Source organism: Saccopteryx bilineata, chromosome 10, assembly GCF_036850765.1.
Source record: "Saccopteryx bilineata isolate mSacBil1 chromosome 10, mSacBil1_pri_phased_curated, whole genome shotgun sequence".
Classification (NCBI taxonomy): Eukaryota; Metazoa; Chordata; class Mammalia; order Chiroptera; family Emballonuridae; genus Saccopteryx; species Saccopteryx bilineata.
The window spans coordinates 65,825,517-65,843,638 of NC_089499.1; the positions used below are offsets into that span (position 1 = coordinate 65,825,517).

The 18,122-nt window shown below is 42.9% G+C and overlaps 1 protein-coding gene and 1 non-coding gene across 13 annotated transcripts in view; one reads left to right on the forward strand and one right to left on the reverse strand.

Annotated features, from left to right (window-relative positions):
• FOXP1 (forkhead box P1) overlaps positions 1–18,122 on the forward strand; it is a 671,570-nt gene that overhangs the window by 132,621 nt on the left and 520,827 nt on the right. The gene's annotated exons all lie outside the window — the stretch shown is intronic.
• TRNAA-AGC (transfer RNA alanine (anticodon AGC)) lies at positions 5,434–5,509 on the reverse strand. Its single transcript has one exon. It is a non-coding gene; the product is annotated as a tRNA-Ala (tRNA).

Sequence of the window (18,122 nt, forward strand, 5' to 3'; positions counted from 1 at the left end):
CCTGTGTCCCTCCCTACCCTGCCTGTTACGCACGCACAAAAAACAAACAAAGAAACAAAAAATCACCTTAACAGGGCTGAGGACACTCCTTTAGGAAGAGTGAGGAGGAATTCCTTGTGATAATATATTAAAATCATTTCTATGTTTATCAGTCATGTCTTTTTTGGGGGTCCATCCAACCATTCATTACTTACTTTCGATGCTTCGTCTGTTCACCCATGTAGCAATTCCTTGTTGATATCCTACTTCGTTCCAAGAAGTGCATAGTGAATGGAGCAGAGGGAAGAGGTGTCATCATTACTAGTCTCTTTTTTCCCCTCAAGCTTGTACTATCTGTGGTGCCCAAGTACCCAGTTACCTCCTTAAGATTTTTATTTCCTTTTGTATTTTTGGTTTTGGGCTTTCTAGCTCTGCAGCCCACTAAATTCTGTAGTAACATGGGTTTTCTCATTGAAGTTAAGCGTTCATTAAATTGTCAAGACAAAATATATCCAAGGGAATAAGTATCACTTAGGAAACACAGATGTTATCATTTGTTACATTGTGTATTGCATTTGGGTACCTTTCTTGTATAGCATTGTATGATGAGGAGAGAGAAGATACCTCTTCCCTTAGCAAACCTGTCACGAGCCCTTCAGATGGTAGAGTATGTCTTCCAGTAGACTCAAGAGTGGGACTCCAGCCACCACACTGTCCAGGGACTTGGCATCCTCACACCTCTGTTGTCTTCTGCATCCACTGCCTCAAGCTATTTTCTCAATGGAAGAGGAAGAAAAGAAAATTGCCTGAAAACAATCCAGTCCCGATCAGATTCGCATAGCATAACAAATGCTTGTTTGGACAGTGCTTGGACTGTCATTTTAGCAAGAATCTTCTGTTTGATTAAATAGTTTCTCTGTTAAGCATTGAACAAAATGAAATGTATGTCATAACAGATATAACTAGATGATGACAACTTTTCTTGACTGAATATCATTAAAGATATACATTTATGTTCTTTGTATTCCTTTGAATGACAGAAGTTGACAAATATCTGGGGAATTTGTTTTGTAGTGAAAAGTTAGGCAGCTTACCCCTGTTCGGATGTTCCCAGGCCTAAGACCGAAACAAGGACAGGCCAGAAAGGCAAGAGAACTGGGGTTGCTGAGTGGGGTGTGTGGGGGGGGTAAAGGTCGCAAGTCTAAGGGATGAGCTGGCCTCTGTGAACGACAGGCGGCTGTCCCAACTTGCTAATAGTTATCAGCTTTATAAAGGTTTACTTTTACCTGCCTAACATGTTCCTTAGATCGACTGAAGGACGGATTTGTTCATTTACTCACTTTTTGAGTACCACCACCATTTAAGTCCTAGCCAATATGAGCGAAACCACCCTGTGGAGCATTCATTGTGTGTATGAATGTAAGATTTCAGTACTATCTTTTTTTTTGAGAGAGAGAAGGGGAGATAGAAAGACAGACGTCTGCTTACGCTTTGACGGGGATCCACCTGGCAACCTCCTTCTGGGGCCGATACTTGAATCAACAGAGCTATCTTCAGTGCCAAGGGCCAACACTCGAATCAAATGAGTTCCCTCAGTGCCCAGGCCAATGCTCAAACCAATCAAGTCACTTGCTGCAGGAGGGGAAAAGAGAGAGAAGGAGAGAGGAGGGGAAAAGAAGCAGATGGTTGCTTCTCTTGTGTCCCCCTGACTGGGGACGAACCTGGGATGTCTCCATGCTAGGGGAAGCTCTATCCACTGAACCAACCAACAGGTCCGCAGTACCATCTTAAATGACACAAAGCAGAGGGTTGTGGCCCTGCTTGGGGAAATGGAGACTAATATTCAGAGGGAGGCTCTGGGGTTAGACTGATTAGGTTTGGGTCCTTACTAGCCCTTCTGTCTTAAGCACCATTAAACACCCTGTGCCTAGATTTTTCCACTTTCCTAGTGGACATAATATTGGTATCCACTTCATATTCTTATTTTCAGGAAGACAATGGCAACTCTAGGCAGACTTTAAGAAATACCTATATATGATAACTCATTTGATCCACACATGATATAAAACCCTACAATGTAGGTACTGTTATCCCATGTTTCAGACAAGGAGACTGAGGTTTAGATGTAAAGTGATTCAAATGAGGTTATGTAAGGAGAAAGGGCAGAGTGGAGCATGGGCACCAGGTGGTCTGTAAGTCAGTCCTCGTAAGTGCCACCATTGTAATATATACCCAAGGGTCAGGCTTCCTCGCGCAAGTGACCATTGAACTGAAATAGGAGAGGTCTCTTGCTTGCTTTCATTCGTCCTCCAGCTCTGGAAGATAGAAAGGTAAAGCAGGGTCACTGTATATGGAGAAGGACCATTTCTAAAGAGCCAGGTGAGGAAGATATAGCATTGTTTGGTGTCTTAATCTTACAGTTCCCAGGAGCCAAAGGCATCATGGCCCCATTCAATTCCCTAAAGAGGCCAAGATGCAACAGTAGTAACTTGGCCTGTGATCCACCCACCCTCTTCCCAGGAGGAGCCTTCAGAGATGACCAGTTTATGCTATCATCTGTGAGCCCCATGCAGTATGAGCAGGGCATTCCCTGGACATGCTGGTCAACCGCTCCTGGCTTTTAGACCTGTGGGTAATCACATGGTTTTCAAAAATAATGTACCCACTTCCAGATTGGTAAACTGCGAGCCTTTGTAGGAATGTATGCTTGGTGCCAATGATAAGTATTCCTCAGGGAGGACCCTGCTTACCAGTTCTTGCCTCCTTGACATTGTCAGCACTTCATTAAAACAATGTCTGAGCTTCTGGAGTGTCTGTTATTGGTTCTAAACTTTCGCCACCCATATCATATGTAGCCAGACAAAGCCTCAGGAAGAGGGTTAGTTGAATAGAGTTGCATTTAGGGGTCAAGACTCGGTAACAACAGTCACTCTTGTGTTTACCTCTATGCCTTTCATCCGGGCATCACAGAGCATTTTATAGCCAAATGAAATCACAACACCCCTGTGAGGTTAGAGGTATGAACCTCATTTCTCATGGGGAGAAAGCAGCCCAGAGAAGCTCGGTGTCACCATTCACCTGGTGCCCGGGGAGAGCCAGTCACGGGTGGCCCCTGACCATGGGATGTGTTTTACTGACAGCCTTTCCTGAGAAGGACCCTGAAATACCCTGAACCCCCAGCGACCTATCAGGTGGGGGCTCTCTCTTCCAAAGGTGACCTTCTGGTCGAGATTCTCATCTCCCCCTGCAGTGTGTTCTGAGATCTGAGAGTGGCTGAGTCACAGAAAGGGACTTCCAGCAGAGGGCACAGAGACCCCGAGGAGCAGCTTGGGCTCAGGTGGCACTGGGGTTTGAGGCAGGTACCTCCCAGGTGAAAACACACAATTAGTCATTCGTTTGGGAGTGACCAGCCTGTTGTGCCACCTAGAGCAGTAAGCTCAACTCACAGTGTTATTTAGGATCCTTAATTTGGACCAGCAGAAACTACACCACATACAGATTTGAAAACATGTTGTAAGTGTTGACGGGTTTGAATTTTCTGTCGTTGGATGATGGGAACACAGTGGAACTGAACAATTTATTCTGAGATAAGGCCAGATTTCTAACACAGGTGAAATGGTTTCCCTGTCACATTTTAATTGATTTTTAAATCCTGTGGACTGTGGAGGATTTGGTTGAAGAAACTCTGAGATTTCAGTTGTACATAAATAGGTTCTCGCCTAGTATACTATGTTTTGGCAACTTAAAGGGTGCCTGGAACTTACTGGGAGAACTTCCCCCATGGACTTGGCCTGTCATGAGGGCATGATTATATAAGGCTGTGTTTGCCTCTGAAAAGCTAGAACACTCCTAAGGCAGGTGGAAGGTGTTGTTTGAAGGGAACCATATTTTGTTTTTCTCTGGAAATTCTTGAGCCTATTCTGTGACAAGAACATCTAAACAGAGTAACCAGATTCCACCTGCATGACTTACATAGGTTTATACATTCTTCTTCTTCCCCCACTTTCAAACAAAACCACCAGTGATGCTGTTTCTGGGAGTATTGCAGTTCCAGCCCTCTCCTGGCAGGTCAGTGTGCTTCGTGCAGTGTGCCGTGGCCGAGGAGGCCCGGTTCTGTGTGCACACATCCACAGACCACCCTGGGGAGTCTCCAGCCTGCTGCTGCCTCTGTTGGTGGTGCAGTGTGCCGTGGCCGAGGAGGCCCGGTTCTGTGTGCACACATCCACAGACCACCCTGGGGAGTCTCCAGCCTGCTGCTGCCTCTGTCGGTGGTGCAGTGTTTAAGGAAGACCCTGGGAGTGGGAGGCCTTCTTAGCAGCAGGTTGTGATACCTCCCACTGTCTAAAGGGAGGGAGAGCCCATTTCTTTGAAGAAGGACAAGAGCTCGCTTTAGCCACTTTGTGAATCCCAAGCCCAGCCGGTTCCCCCCTGGGTAGGATTTCTTTGACTCTGTGATGCTACAGCCCTGTGGTCACTCTTTTTAGGACTGGTCTCTACCCACAGAACCTGCAAGTGCCTGCTCTGTCGCGTGCGGGGACCACAAGTGCATGTTTCTGTGTAATTTGCCGACCTGTGTTTTTAGATGTGATGTTACTTTGACTTTTTACATGGGATGAGAATATGATCATCAACCCACTTCATTTTAATATGAAACAAAAGCCATTGTGACTGAAATAGAGAGTTCAGTGTGACTCACTCTGCCATAAAATGTGCTTTGTACATAAAGTTCCAAGAGATTTATAACTTTTAGGCACCATTTTATTATACTTAGTGGTGATTATACTCAAGAGTGGACAAAAGCCTCTTAGGCTCCCACCAAATAAAAGTAACACCTCCTTCTTTCCCTAAAAAACAACTTCCAAGCATTTAGGTCCAAAGTCACAGACTCCTAGATGAGCTGTGTTGTGCATCTCTCACTGTTGCTGGGCCAGCCACACCCCACGAGCCTGTCGGGGTGGCTCCCAGCAGTCGAGGCTGTGCTATTAGGTGAGGGCAATTTGATTCTCCATTTGATTCTTTTAACAAGAGGTGGCATCAGATCAAATTCAGCTAAGCTTACAAGGGTGTCATTGAAAATGATGGATTCTTCCAATTCTCAGTGTACAGTATAAAAGTTTTATTTTCCCCTTTCTTTTTTTTTTTTTTTGCATTTTTCTGAAGCTGGAAACAGGGAGAGACAGTCAGACAGACTCCCGCATGCGCCCGACCGGGATCCACCCGGCACGCCCACCAGGGGGCGACGCTCTGCCCACCAGGGGGCGATGCTCTGCCCATCCTGGGCGTCGCCATGTTGCGACCAGCGCCACTCTAGCGCCTGGGGCAGAGGCCACAGAGCCATCCCCAGCGCCCGGGCCATCTTTGCTCCAATGGAGCCTTGGCTGCGGGAGGGGAAGAGAGAGACAGAGGGGAAGGCGCGGCGGAGGGGTGGAGAAGCAAATGGGCGCTTCTCCTATGTGCCCTGGCCGGGAATCGAACCCGGGTCCTCCGCATGCTAGGCCGACGCTCTACCACTGAGCCAACCGGCCAGGGCCCCCTTTCTTTATTTTAGGTTGAAAATGTCTTGGACTGATTGTACTGTTGACAATATATATTTCAAACAGGCTCGCAATGCCCTCTGCTGTAATTGAAATTTCCAAAAATGAGATGTGCTTCAACTTTTAAAATATTATTTATGGCCTTAAAAGCCCTCATTCCTCTAGTGTAGGTGAATGCCTTGCTAATATCAAGAAGATTGGACCTGATTTATTATTTTAGGATCTACTAGCATATTACCTTGCTGCTTAAATTCTAATGGCCAAAGGTGTTGTAAAAAATGAAAAATCAGCTTTTATTTCTCATGAAAATTGAAATCATTTAATGTACAGATAATTATCTGATTTCTCTGAAATCATACATGTTTTGGTGTGTGCATGTTTTGCCTTTATTAGGAACATGGAAAGTAATGTTTCATTTTAACCCAGTGCATGAATATGGGGGCTAAAATAATTTCCTATTGAGTGGGATACTTATTTGCAATGATGACATTTTAAAAAAATATCTATTACATGATGGACAAAGATGAGGAGCAAGATCGCCTTCAAGCATTCTGTTTGCAACAGTTACAAAAATCTTTCTTACTTGGCGGTAGAAGGAAGCTCTGTGGGGGAAGAACTAGATCCCTTCATTGTTCCTCTGTAGGGAGAATTTTTACACCTTGTCTAGTATTTAAATAATTCCTAACTGCTAGATGTCCATCTGTATACCCTTCCTGAGTCTCTAAACTAGTGAATGAAGCATGACCTTGTAACTTGCTTTGTTTATGCATCTGTCAGGACAATATGTTATCTTCCCTTAAAAATGCAAATGTCTCCTTGCAATACAGAGCTCTTCAGTCAACAAATAAATTGAGGTAAAGACTGTACCTAATACCCATTTAATTTAAATTCATTTTATAAACATAAAGACGCCTTTTAAGAGAAGCTTTAATTCCTACTAGCACCTTGATTTGTGGTTGCCATGGAGAATCAAATCTGTCATTTGACAAGAAAAGTCACCCATTTATGACAGCACTTTATCTTGTCTCTCCAGGGGAAGAAAATGTCAAAAGTGAGAGCAGAAAAAAAAAAAATATAAAGCCTTGAAACACCAGAATTTCTTGATTTCATTTTTATTACTCAGCTATCATATCCTTTCTGATAATAGCAACTTGGTGAAAATAAATAATGTCCCTACAGTAAAATCAAATATTTCCTATTGGAATGGACAGGGCTCTTTGTGGCTGTCAGTGCTGTGAAGTCTGGCGAGGAGTAGTGTTATTAGATAAACCTGCGGTGCCCAAATCCCATTTTCTTTTCATTATAGTGTCAAAATAATTATACCTGTGTAATTTGGGTAAGAAATTGCAGAATAAGTAAAATGGTCCATTGCAAGAGATTGCTTTGCGCCTGTGTTCCTTACAGGGTGGGGTTTCTGCCAGCTAAAGAAACAAATGCTGGGGGAAAGATATTTTCATTTGAATAAAGATGTGGAGTAGGTCTTCCATATTATTTGCTAAGTGGGTAGGTAAATGCTGTATGTACTCTGTTACTTTTTTTTTACATACTTATTTTACAAATCAGTGTAAAAAGGCAGAATATTTAATCTTGTCATGAACTGGGATATTATATTTCACCTAAGATTAAAAAAATATTTCATTCGTTCTGAGCCAGGGTTGTTTTGGTCTTTTGAAAATGGAGTTGCACTTTTAGAGATTAAAAATATTTAAAAGTTCTGATCCAGAGATGACCCATTGATTATTTATAGCTTGCCATGCACCCGTGTAATGTGTATGTAAGTACTGTGTGTGTAGACACATATGTGTTTGAAAGATGTATGCCTGCCTGCTGCATTCATGGTTAAACTCTGACACGTTTTTAAGATTTGCATTGCATTAAACAAAAATGTTGGCGTTCTGCTCCGATAAGCACATGAAAATAATCTGGGCTGCATCTTTCTCGGGGGGCACTGGTTTTGATTGTTGGAGTGTTATACAGCTTGATGTGGTTCTGAAGTGAAGTGATCTTGAATCTATGAGATAGCATTGTAATAGCAAGCCCTTTAGTGAAGGTTTAGTGTAAATGTCTGACTGGTAGGGAAGCTGGTTTCTGGAACAGTTGTTTTCACGAGGTTATGAAAATGGAGAGAAAAGAAAGAGCTGAACTCTCATTTTCCTGAAACTGGCACACGGCGCTGGCGCTGGAGCCAGTGCTCGCTGGGGACTGCTGTGCGGAGCATCCCGCCCGGGCTCCCGGCCTGCAGCAGGCTTGTCTGCTAGAAAGAAGAAAATGGGGAGAAGGAGTGGCTCTGACTAGGGGCAAACAAGCCTACCAATAAATAGCAATAAAAACATATCTTCACAGAAGTATTTTTTGATTGCTTTCATTGTGCGTGTTGGGCAAACAGCATATTTTTAGCCAGTGGTTGAACCATTTCTCCTGTTTGTGTGCTGGGAGTTCCCAACTGCCTAAACACGAGACACAGTACACTGCAGTGTGCTCTGAGGGCACGTGCACTGAGTCCACATCTGCACAGGCCCTTAATCGGAAGCAGTCCAGCCTTGGTAACATGCGGGCTCTTTAGTCTTCTACTCTGATAAAGTTGTTACTCTGATTTCAGGGAGGTGAATGTGAAGATGCCGCTAGTTCCCCGTCAGGACTCAGATCTTTTTTGTTATTGCTGAGGACATTTGATGTATTACTGAGAGAGAATGTGTCCACACCAATTGACAATGAAAATGTAGTATTGCTTAGTAGCTGTGATTTGCACGGATTCCAGGGCTCTGTGCACGGCAGCATTTCAGGTTTGCTTGGATCCGGTGTATATGAATATATTAGGCAGGCTTTTATTTTATTGGGGTTTTTTAATTTTAAAATTGTATTTTCATTTTTTATTGATGTAACTTTCTGTGATTTCTATGAATTTGTGTTTTTTTATCTTTTTCTTATTTTTTATGTTTCATGGCACAGACTAGCAGAGACATTTCAGAGCATGGTAGAGATGTCTGAGCGAGTGAGCGTTCTGTCAGCCCTGCCTGCCGTCTTCACACTAGCATGAGAAGCTGTGCTACGTGTTCCGCTTTCTTTCAGGATCAGTGACACACGTCCACGATAAGTTGCCAGGGCGGTCTGTTTCATATGGGCCACTATTTTTTAGTAATAACCTACAAATACTCTTTCTTCAAAAGTAGAGCTACTGATATTAGTTGCTCTAAATATTTTACAGGGAAAAAGAAAACCCTGACTGAGGCTCCATGGGTTGGTTTAAGAGGACTGTCCAGCAGTTCCACACTTAGCATATTTAGCACGTGCTGTATTTCAGTCACTGTGTAACTTAGATCTTTTACAGTATCTCTGTGAAGGAGGAACTGCTGTAATTCCCACCTTTCAGGGAAAAAACTGATGTTGAAGACAATAAATGCACTGTCCTGAGTCCCAAAACTAGTGTATAGAGGAGCTGGAATTTGAACAGTCTCTTTCCAAGGTCTCCAAGGGAAAAAGGAGCTGAGGCTCCAGGGGTCACGTAAAATAAATTTTGGTCACTATTGTGATGCTATCAACTTGTACCTAAAATATCAGCTCAATATAATGGTGAACACTCACATCTGAAAGATTAAGTTTATCAGAAAAACCGGCACCTTCTGTTGAATGTATCTTCTTTGCTTCTGCAATAATGAAAGTAACAGCAAACCTTATTTACATTTCAGAAATAATTTCCTCAAATTTCCTGTTTTGCCAGACTTTTGTGTCCCCATCTTCCTCTGTGTCGCTGCTGCTCTGTCCCCATCTTCCTCTGTGAGGCTGCTGCTCGCGGGCGTGGCCGTGCGGCAGCCGGCAGCTGCTGGTGCGCGCGCTGCCTGGCCCGCCGCCTCCGGACACTGGAGCTTGTCCGGGCAGCAGCTGCTCCTGCCACAGACCCCGACTCCTTCCCCTCGGCTCCCTGGGAACTGATGCCCATGCTTCTGGGGGAGCCCTCTGTCCAGTTACTTTACCTGAAGGGTTGCTTTATTTTATAGTCTAATTATAGTCATATTTTAATCACTTAATTGAATGAAAAAGAGTACTTTGCACCAAGTAAAACCGTGGTGATTTTAAAAAGTTTTGTTTTTCAATCACTGTTTACATTCAGTATTATTTTGTACAGGTTTTAGTGGTACTGCGTAGTGGTTAGACAGTCAGGTATCTGCCAGAATGACCACCCTGGAATTTCCAGTACCCACCTGGCACCACACATAGTTATTACAGCATTATTGACCGCATTCTCCATGCTGTGCTCTGCATCCCTGTGTCTATGCTGTAACTGCCAATGTGTGCGCTAACCCCTCCCCTTCTCCCCCAGCCCCAGCCCTCCCTCCACAACCCTCGGTCTGTTCTCAGTATCTGGGAGTCTGTCTGCGTTTTGTTTGTGCACTCATTTAAACGGTGGTGTTTATTAAACTGTTCTTACATCTCTCTGCACACGTGCAGTGGCAGATAAGGCATAACTTTGCAATGGGGCTCCCACCACGTGCCCGCCTGTACCTTTGCTAATAATAGCACTTTGCTTTTTTAGGTAACCTGTATCAGGGAAATTGAAACTGTTGGAAGTGCGCCCTTTAAAATAGTTTGCCTCTTCATAGGAATAAAGGCCATGTGGCTTCTCCTCCAGATGTAAAATTTGGATCTTTAAAAGCATGAAATGAGAGGGGGACTCAGAGGTAAATGCATTTCCCTCACATTGTAATTAGTTAATTCTTTAAAATACCACCCTATCCAATATTTAAGAGTTTTCATCATTAGTTTTATCCAGGTTGCATCAAAAGTAATGTTTTCTTAAACGTTTAAGTGAGTTTCTATTGAGGATCCCTTTGAGAGCTAATTTTAAGGTTTTCTTTAATTAAAAGGAAAGGGAGGGCATTTAATGACTAAAAGCTAACATATAACAGCTTATTTATAGCTACTTTTTAAATCAGTATTTTCGTAGACACAGTATTAGAAGTAAGTAGAAAAAAATACTATTAAAATAAAAGAAGTAAGGAGAGCTCTTGCATTCTGAAGCTGGTCTGTTTCTGTTTGGAGGTGCCTGTACCCAGGGGTGTGTCCTCAGTGGTGTGTTTCCCGTACTGCAGATGGGAGACGTGTGCTCGTGCAGACATTTCCACGCTGCCTGTCATCTTACGAAGGTTGAGCACTAAGCGTGTGTGTGTGTGTGTGTGTGCGTGTTTTACTGAGAATGCACACATTTGCCTTAACAAAGTGACTAACTGATTGTAAAGAGATGTGTATCATTCGTAAGAATTCCAGAACAGTGCCTCGGCCCCATTCATTCTGTGCCATATACAAAGCCAGGACTGCTTTTTGAAGTTTTTGCAAATTACATAGTTGCAGTATGTTTATCGTGTTAGTTGTGGATTGAAAACAGCCCATCAGCTCAGCAGAAGGAGAGACACATTTGAAGGTATTCAGTGATAATCCAGCCAGAGAGGACAGCAGGACGACCCAAGTACTGGTGATTTGTTTCGGTGGGTCCAACATGGGATTCAGAAATGTGTGTGTGTGTGTTTGTATTAGATTTTATTTATTCATTCTTATAGGAGAGAGAAAGAAGGGGAGGGACAGGAAGCTTCAACTCCCATAGATGCCTTGACCAGGCAAGCCCGGGGTTTCAGACTGGCAACCTCAGTGTTCCAGATCAATGCTTTATCCACTGTGCCACCACAGGTCAGGCAGAAATCGGTATTTTTTAAAAAGCTCTTCCGATGAGTCAAATTTAGGTATTCCATAGACTTTTTATCTATGTTATGGAAGTCAGGAGATCATCCTTACACCATCAAGGACAACTGGATGAAAATTCTTGTAGAACAGTATCCGTTGTCCCTTGGTGTACAGAGGGACCAGGTGTGGGTTTTGTTAAAATGCAGATTCTGATTCAGTGGAGCTGAGGTGGGGCCTGGGACCTGGCATCTTTGATAAACTCCCAGGTGGTAGCGGATGCTGCTGGTCCAGGCTACACTCAGAACACCAGGGTTCATATATATGTGTTTTTGAAAGAAAGAAAGTTTTTGAAAAGAAAGAAAGACTTAGAAAGCAACTCTGGGTGTTTTGTCTCTGTGGTTTTCTGTTGAACACCTCTCTCTCTCTCTCTCTCTCTCTCTCTCTCTCTGCCTCGGCTTCAGGGTACAACTATGTCTCTGAACATTAGGAGCATTTTCAGAAAAAGTGAAGGTTGATGCTTCTCCTGTGTGTGGAAGCACAAATGTTCTAAATTAGTCCCAGCAGCCTGGCTCTTGATTGCCCTGTAGGAATGCTATTCCCTCCACTGGACAGAGGGGCAGTTAACATTCTTGTGAGCCACTTTCTTCTACCCCCTTATGGCTATTGTTATGTAACAAAGCAGAAACAACGTAGCTCTAAACTCCAGGCTCACTACAGAGGAACTTTTGCAAAGGGAGGTGGGAGAGGTAACAATGTAGCTCGGGGTCTTCCTGCTAACACATAAATATTGACTTTGTAAGGGAGTTGACAGCAGAAGAGGTGGTTTGGTGGAAATAGGCTAAGTCACACCAGCTCTCTTTCAGAGTGCACCCCTGTGGACTTGATCTGTTCCTTCTAAGCACAAATGTCTGGTTCTTAAGGAGATTTCAGGACTTTCTGCATGTAAAGGGGTGAGCTGTGTCTTTACTTGAAGACTTTATATTTTGGACTGCGGAAGGCAGAAGCTATTAGGAAGCTGGTGTCTCAGTTTGGTACATATTTGTGAATTGTCTTTATGCTTGGGCTTTTAGGAAGAGGAACGTGACCAGTGGGCTCAACTCTAAATTTCATCAGCGTTTTGAGCATGCTGTTTCTTCAGTGAGAATAAGATTCTAGGTCCTGAAGGTGATGTCACCTCAGTGACTTTGGACCAGATCCCTGAGTTGGGGCTGAGAGGGTTGGTTTCATTTGTTAAAAAGCAAGAGTTAGACTCAAATGGGCTTTGTAAGTCCACTAGCATCGTATATTCTTTGCTCCTTGTGTTGAAAACCTATTACAACTAACTCTTATTCAGTGCATAGGCTGCCTGATCACACTGAGAATCTCCTTTGCTGTTAGGATAACCGAGGTAACCAGTTCTCAAAATATGCAATTGCACATATCATTCAGCTTGAAGAATGTATCTGGTAATTCATGTTTTGACCCAATAAACTCCCTTGCCTGGTAGACATTCAGAAACTGGGAGTTGGTAGGGCTGAGGTTGGGAGAAACCCTATTTTATTCTTATTATCTGTGTTTGGCTGGCTGGTCTTGGAATTTAGTATGTTCTCCTTTCTTAGAAAGCTAGGAAGCAGACATTGTGGGGACATTTGCTCACACATCACTGAGTGGGATGGAACTGTAGAATTCTGGTACTAGAAGTAACTTGAAACTGCCTGTAGTCCAGGAGTCTCAAACTCAAATTGTTATGGGGACTGCATAGGGAATTTAACAAACTATAGAAATGATCCCTGAAAGTATAGTCTTTGCATAGGGAATTTAAAAGAAGAAAGCCGGTTGGGTAGGTAAAAGGAAGAGACGGACCCCATTGCTGCCCAAGCCCTTTCCACTGCTGCTTTGTCAAGTCTTCTGAATTCTCTAAGATGCCAAAAAAGCAGAGTGGACTGGAGACTTTTCATGTTACCCATTGGGATTCCACTGAGTAAAAGAGGAAGGAAGGGAGGGAGGCAGATCCGTGGAGTACATTTCCATTTTCTGGGAACACCAACGGATTTTGTCAGCCATTGAAAAGCTATCAAACAATAACATTTCACTGCAGTTGACTTGTGAGGGAGGCTGGTGCTCCTGCTCTGTGGCCATCAAAGGATGATGGATCTTGACCAAAGCAGTGTCCACATTAAAAAATGTATGCCTCATCCCTGCAAGTTGAGCCCTCTCAGATATTAAAATGTATCAAGAGCCTCCTTTGGGTCAGTAAGCCGGAACTGATTTATCCCAGAGTAAAATTCTAGAAACTCATCCATTATTGTGCCAATTCTGAATTGTCCCTATCTTGCCCTGCTGGTTTTTTAGATCGACCTGTGTTAATTAAAAAAAGAAAAGAAAAGGATATTGTTGCATGCAAATCATGTGAGTTTTCAAGCATTTACCTACGCACATAGCTGCCACAGAATATATACCTTTATACCTGCCCTTTTGCTTGAGGTTAACTCAGTACTTAAACTCCTGAGTATTTAATCTTCAGACTAATTTCTGTACTGTGTAAGAGGTTTCTGCACACAAGAGCTTTTCATGTTCCCTTTGATGACGTTTCAGAAGATATAGCTTTGTAAGTTTAGAAATGGATATAAGCTCATCTTTGAGGGGTCCAGGGTGTTTAATTTTAGAGACTCACAGGTGAAATTTCTGCATTTGCACCTACATCTTGACCTGCTGCCCAGCTGTTGTCACAGAGAGGTGTGTGACCGTGTGCATGGGCGATGCTCACCTCCTGCACGAGAGAGTGTAATTCTTTTCTCTTGGAAAGCTGCACCCTCACAGGCTACTGTCTTATCACATACAGGAGTCACCTGAAGGTAGCTGGGACATAGCACACACATATTTATTTGTAATTTTAACAATTTCTCTTCTACCGAGGCCATTTTTTTTTCTATTTTACAATAAGTGGGTAAATTAGTACCTACACAGATGTGACCCAGTATAGTCCTCCTTTATGGTTCTAGTATGTTATCTTCATTATTTTGTTTGTTTTTAAAATAGGAGTGGCCACTTGCTGTGTTTTCCCAGTTTTAAGAAGCCAGTACACCCCTGAGGATGTTTAACCACCTCTCTGCCTTACCTGAGCTTATCTGGAGCATCTCCACACTACTAGTGTTTTAATTACTCTATTGTTCGTCAGGTTAAATCGGGTTTAATTGTCTTTGTGTTTTGTCTTTGTTGATAAAAGGATTATTGGGGGTATTTTTTTTTAAAGCCCATTTAAATGAAGCTCTATCATTTAAGACACATATAAAAATTCTTCAACATGTCTTTCTGGCCAGATGTCTTTCTCTTTTTCTCAAGCTTTCTGAGAATAAGTAGTGCCTGTTGAGGTTTATCTTTGCTTTTCTACGCCCTAGCCCCTGCTTAACATTTGAGCACATTGGAGTTGCATTTCATTGGGTTTTCACAATCCTTTTTTAAAGGGGACTGATCTGTTAACATCTCTCTGTTTAGATCTAACAGTGTTCTTCCATACAAAGAAGTGCTTCCCGGTCTTTCTGGCCAGCCAGTAAGTGAATGATTTCAGGCCTGGTGGGCAACACTTGTGTCCATGCGTAACGCGGCCCGACCACAGTAGTAGGCAGCTGCATGTAATTTTGAACTCCACTCATTGAACTGTAATAAAACAATATAAGCACTGCTTGGGGGAAAGATTGGATGCAGTTATCCTTACACAAGGCTCGGGCATATGAAAGCAGTACTGGCTGACAAGAGAATTTTGAGATTTGATTTTGATTGAATTGCAGAATTGAACAGGCCAGGAATGTCGGTGGAAGGCTAAACGCCTGTAGTGCCATAAAGTTTTATTCATGTGAGGCTTTCCAATATCAAGTAGATGGATTATGGAAAGGGTGTCAAGGGACATGAAATGGAAGTGCCCAAAACCCAGAATGTAGGCAGGAGGTGTAAATTACTTCTTGCTTACTATATAATTGCGTCTCAAAAGAAAGTGAGAGAAAGAATGTTCCATAAAATTGTTTATTCTTCCCTCTCTTTAAAGAAAAGAATGTCCAGCTCATCATATCACTCATTTTATTCCTCCAAGAGAAGTTGAATTTAACAGAATTTAAATAGGAGCTTTTTCTTACGCCACTCTTTAATTTTGTTCAAAATTAGCACAGGGTGATAAGCTTTCCTGAAAAGAGAACTAAGACACACCACAGTGTTATCGATTCCATGAGCTATCATGTTCTGAAGCAGGAGAGAGGCACGGGTTCACACATCCTAACACACTGACTGGCGTCCTAGCTCGGCAGTGCATGTGGAATCCTGCAAACATTTGCACTGGACAGCTGATAGCAAAACCTGTGTGGCTTTGGAAGTGGCATTCATCAGTGGTGAGCTAATAGTTCTGTGGGGAAGTTATGCAGAAGGCTGGGATGGGGAGAGCCACATTCATTCTATCTTCTGTCCTGGTCCTTCATCCATGTGCAAGGTTTCTGCCCAGATCATCAATGAAGCCTATCTCAGCATTGCCAGTGTGGAGGTAAAGAAACACTTGTAATTTTTCGGTTTTGAATCTCTTTGTTTAGCATTTCTGACCAGAGTGGTTTCAGTTTAATAATCAAAATTAGGAATGTATACACTTTAACTCTTGCCTTGCAGGTGTGAATTTTCTTTGCCCTTCTCCTACTTATTGTTCTAATGTATTATGTATTTAGAAACGTGTATTTGTTAACGAGACTATGTGAGGTTAAAACAGAAAACCAGAAAGGAAAATGTGAACATTGAGGGCCTTATATTTTTAACTAAGCCCCTCTTTCCTTAATGCTCAGTTTGAAAGAAATGGTAGGCCTTAAGCTCACCTCTCTGAGATTTGGAAGACTTCTTAAACCCCAAGTTCTATAGATCTATGTTAGGATATAATGAGATAACCTTTATTATTGTTTAGTTTTTCTAAAAATAAACTCTATGAATTATTTATCTAATCAAACAATGATTCATTTACAAGCAGCCCTTGGAAAGAAAAAGGAGTTATCAATCTGAGTGATCAGGTGGCATGATCCATAGTTGTCCCTTTTAATTTTAAGTTGCAATCCCTCTTCCTTTAAGATTTAGGCAAAGTGATAGTTTTGAATGGGATTTTCTGCTGTTTTGGAATTAATCCAAATTTGCATGGGAGTGGACAGGAAGAGGTTGTTTAGAAAATGCTCACAAAGTTGCAAAAGGCTGCCTTTAAACTTGGTAAGACTAGAGGAAATTATCCTTTGCCTAGGCTGCTTCCAGCCACGAGGTTCTGGTCTTGAAGGCAGAGATCTGTTGTAATGTTACCCATCAGTTTATATCTTGGTGCCTGGTTGCAAGTTACTGTCATACATACAAGTACATGAAAATCACAGCTTGCTTTCATCTCTTTTTAACAGTGGACTAGGGAGAGGAGAGCAGGAGCCTAGGGTGTGAACTTTAAGGAGGCACTCACCCTTAGTCGCTGAGCTTAAAGTTAGATGACTGAGAGGGAGAGTGCCTCCTTAAATTTTACACCCTCGGCTCCTTGCTCTTTCCCATTGTTGAGCCTAGCTGACACTTTTGGAAGGCTGTGTTTGGTCTGCATTTTTACAATCGAAAAAAGAAAATCCTTGACATAGTGAAGCACATCCACCTCTTTGCTATTTCTGCAACCTTCCCTGTTTTTCTTACTAAAATTTAAAAAGGATGAGAGTGAATGTGATTGTACAGTATTGTTTGATTACTGTTCCCCTTCGGCTTCCCCGAATTGGCAGACATTCTGTGTCTGAACTGAAAAGAAGCTTGCATCAGGTCTGGTCATAACATGTATTCTTTTCTTTGATCCCACGGGAGCTAGGTTTGACGTTGGCTAGAGAACCTAGCATGCCACATGCCTGAGTAAGTTGTACAGTTGCAAGTGCCCTTCGTTCAAAAGACGTGTGCTGGCATCACCGGGTTGAAGTTTGCTAGGCAGATTTCGAAGGATTAATACTTGGCAACTATTTGGCTCTGAAATTGTAGAAATGGTAATTTGGTGTTCAAAGCAAAGAAGTTAAGTTTGTACTAGCCACTTAACTGGGGACAATGAAGCACTTGACAAAAACGACTTTTGTTTCAGACATTGCAACCACCACCTACCAGTTATGGATATCTTGTGAAGAGCTCTCCTCAGATTGCTTCGATTGTATCCTCATGAAGAAGTGAGAGCATTTGCCCAAGTTCACAGCTCAGAAAAACAGAGCCTAACCCTTGAGATCTTTTTTTTATTATTCATTTTAGAGAGGAGAGGGAGGGAGGGAGGGAGAGAGAGAGAGAGAGAGGAGAGACAGAGAGAGAGAAGGGGGGGAGGAGCTGGAAGCATTAACTCCCATATGTGCCTTGACCAGGCAAGCCCAGGGTTTCGAACCAGCGACCTCACCATTTCCAGGTCGACGCTTTATTCACTGTGTCACCACAGGTCATGCCCTAACCCTTGAGATCTTAATACTGATGCTCTCATCCACTGCATAACCCTTCCACTTGCTGTCTAGGGATGTTATTACAGGTGTGCCCGCCTTTGGAAGAGGTACCAGAATTTCCTCAAGTATTGCTCATACCTCACAAGTCAGCAGCCTTCATTTGCAGAATGGTTAAAGCACTAAGTGCCCATACTAAGTTTTTGCAGACTTAATGGGGCAGAATTTTGTACATTTTCTATGTGGAAGCCATTCAAAGAGGAGTGTGTAAGGAAAGAAAGGCAATGGGAATCCTTAACTCTGGTGGGGAGAGAGATCTCCTGACAGAGCTGAGGCAACAGTCAGTCACTGCTGCTGAAGCCTTAGGATTGCATTTCTGCACTGGCTCCTCCCCCCAAGCTGGCTGGTTCACATGACGTAGCAGGGCAGCGTTGCTTGGATCCATTAACCCATGAGGGGTTCTGTGAGGCCTGGTGTTGTCTGATGTGTGGTATGTATGAATGAAGCCTCTTTC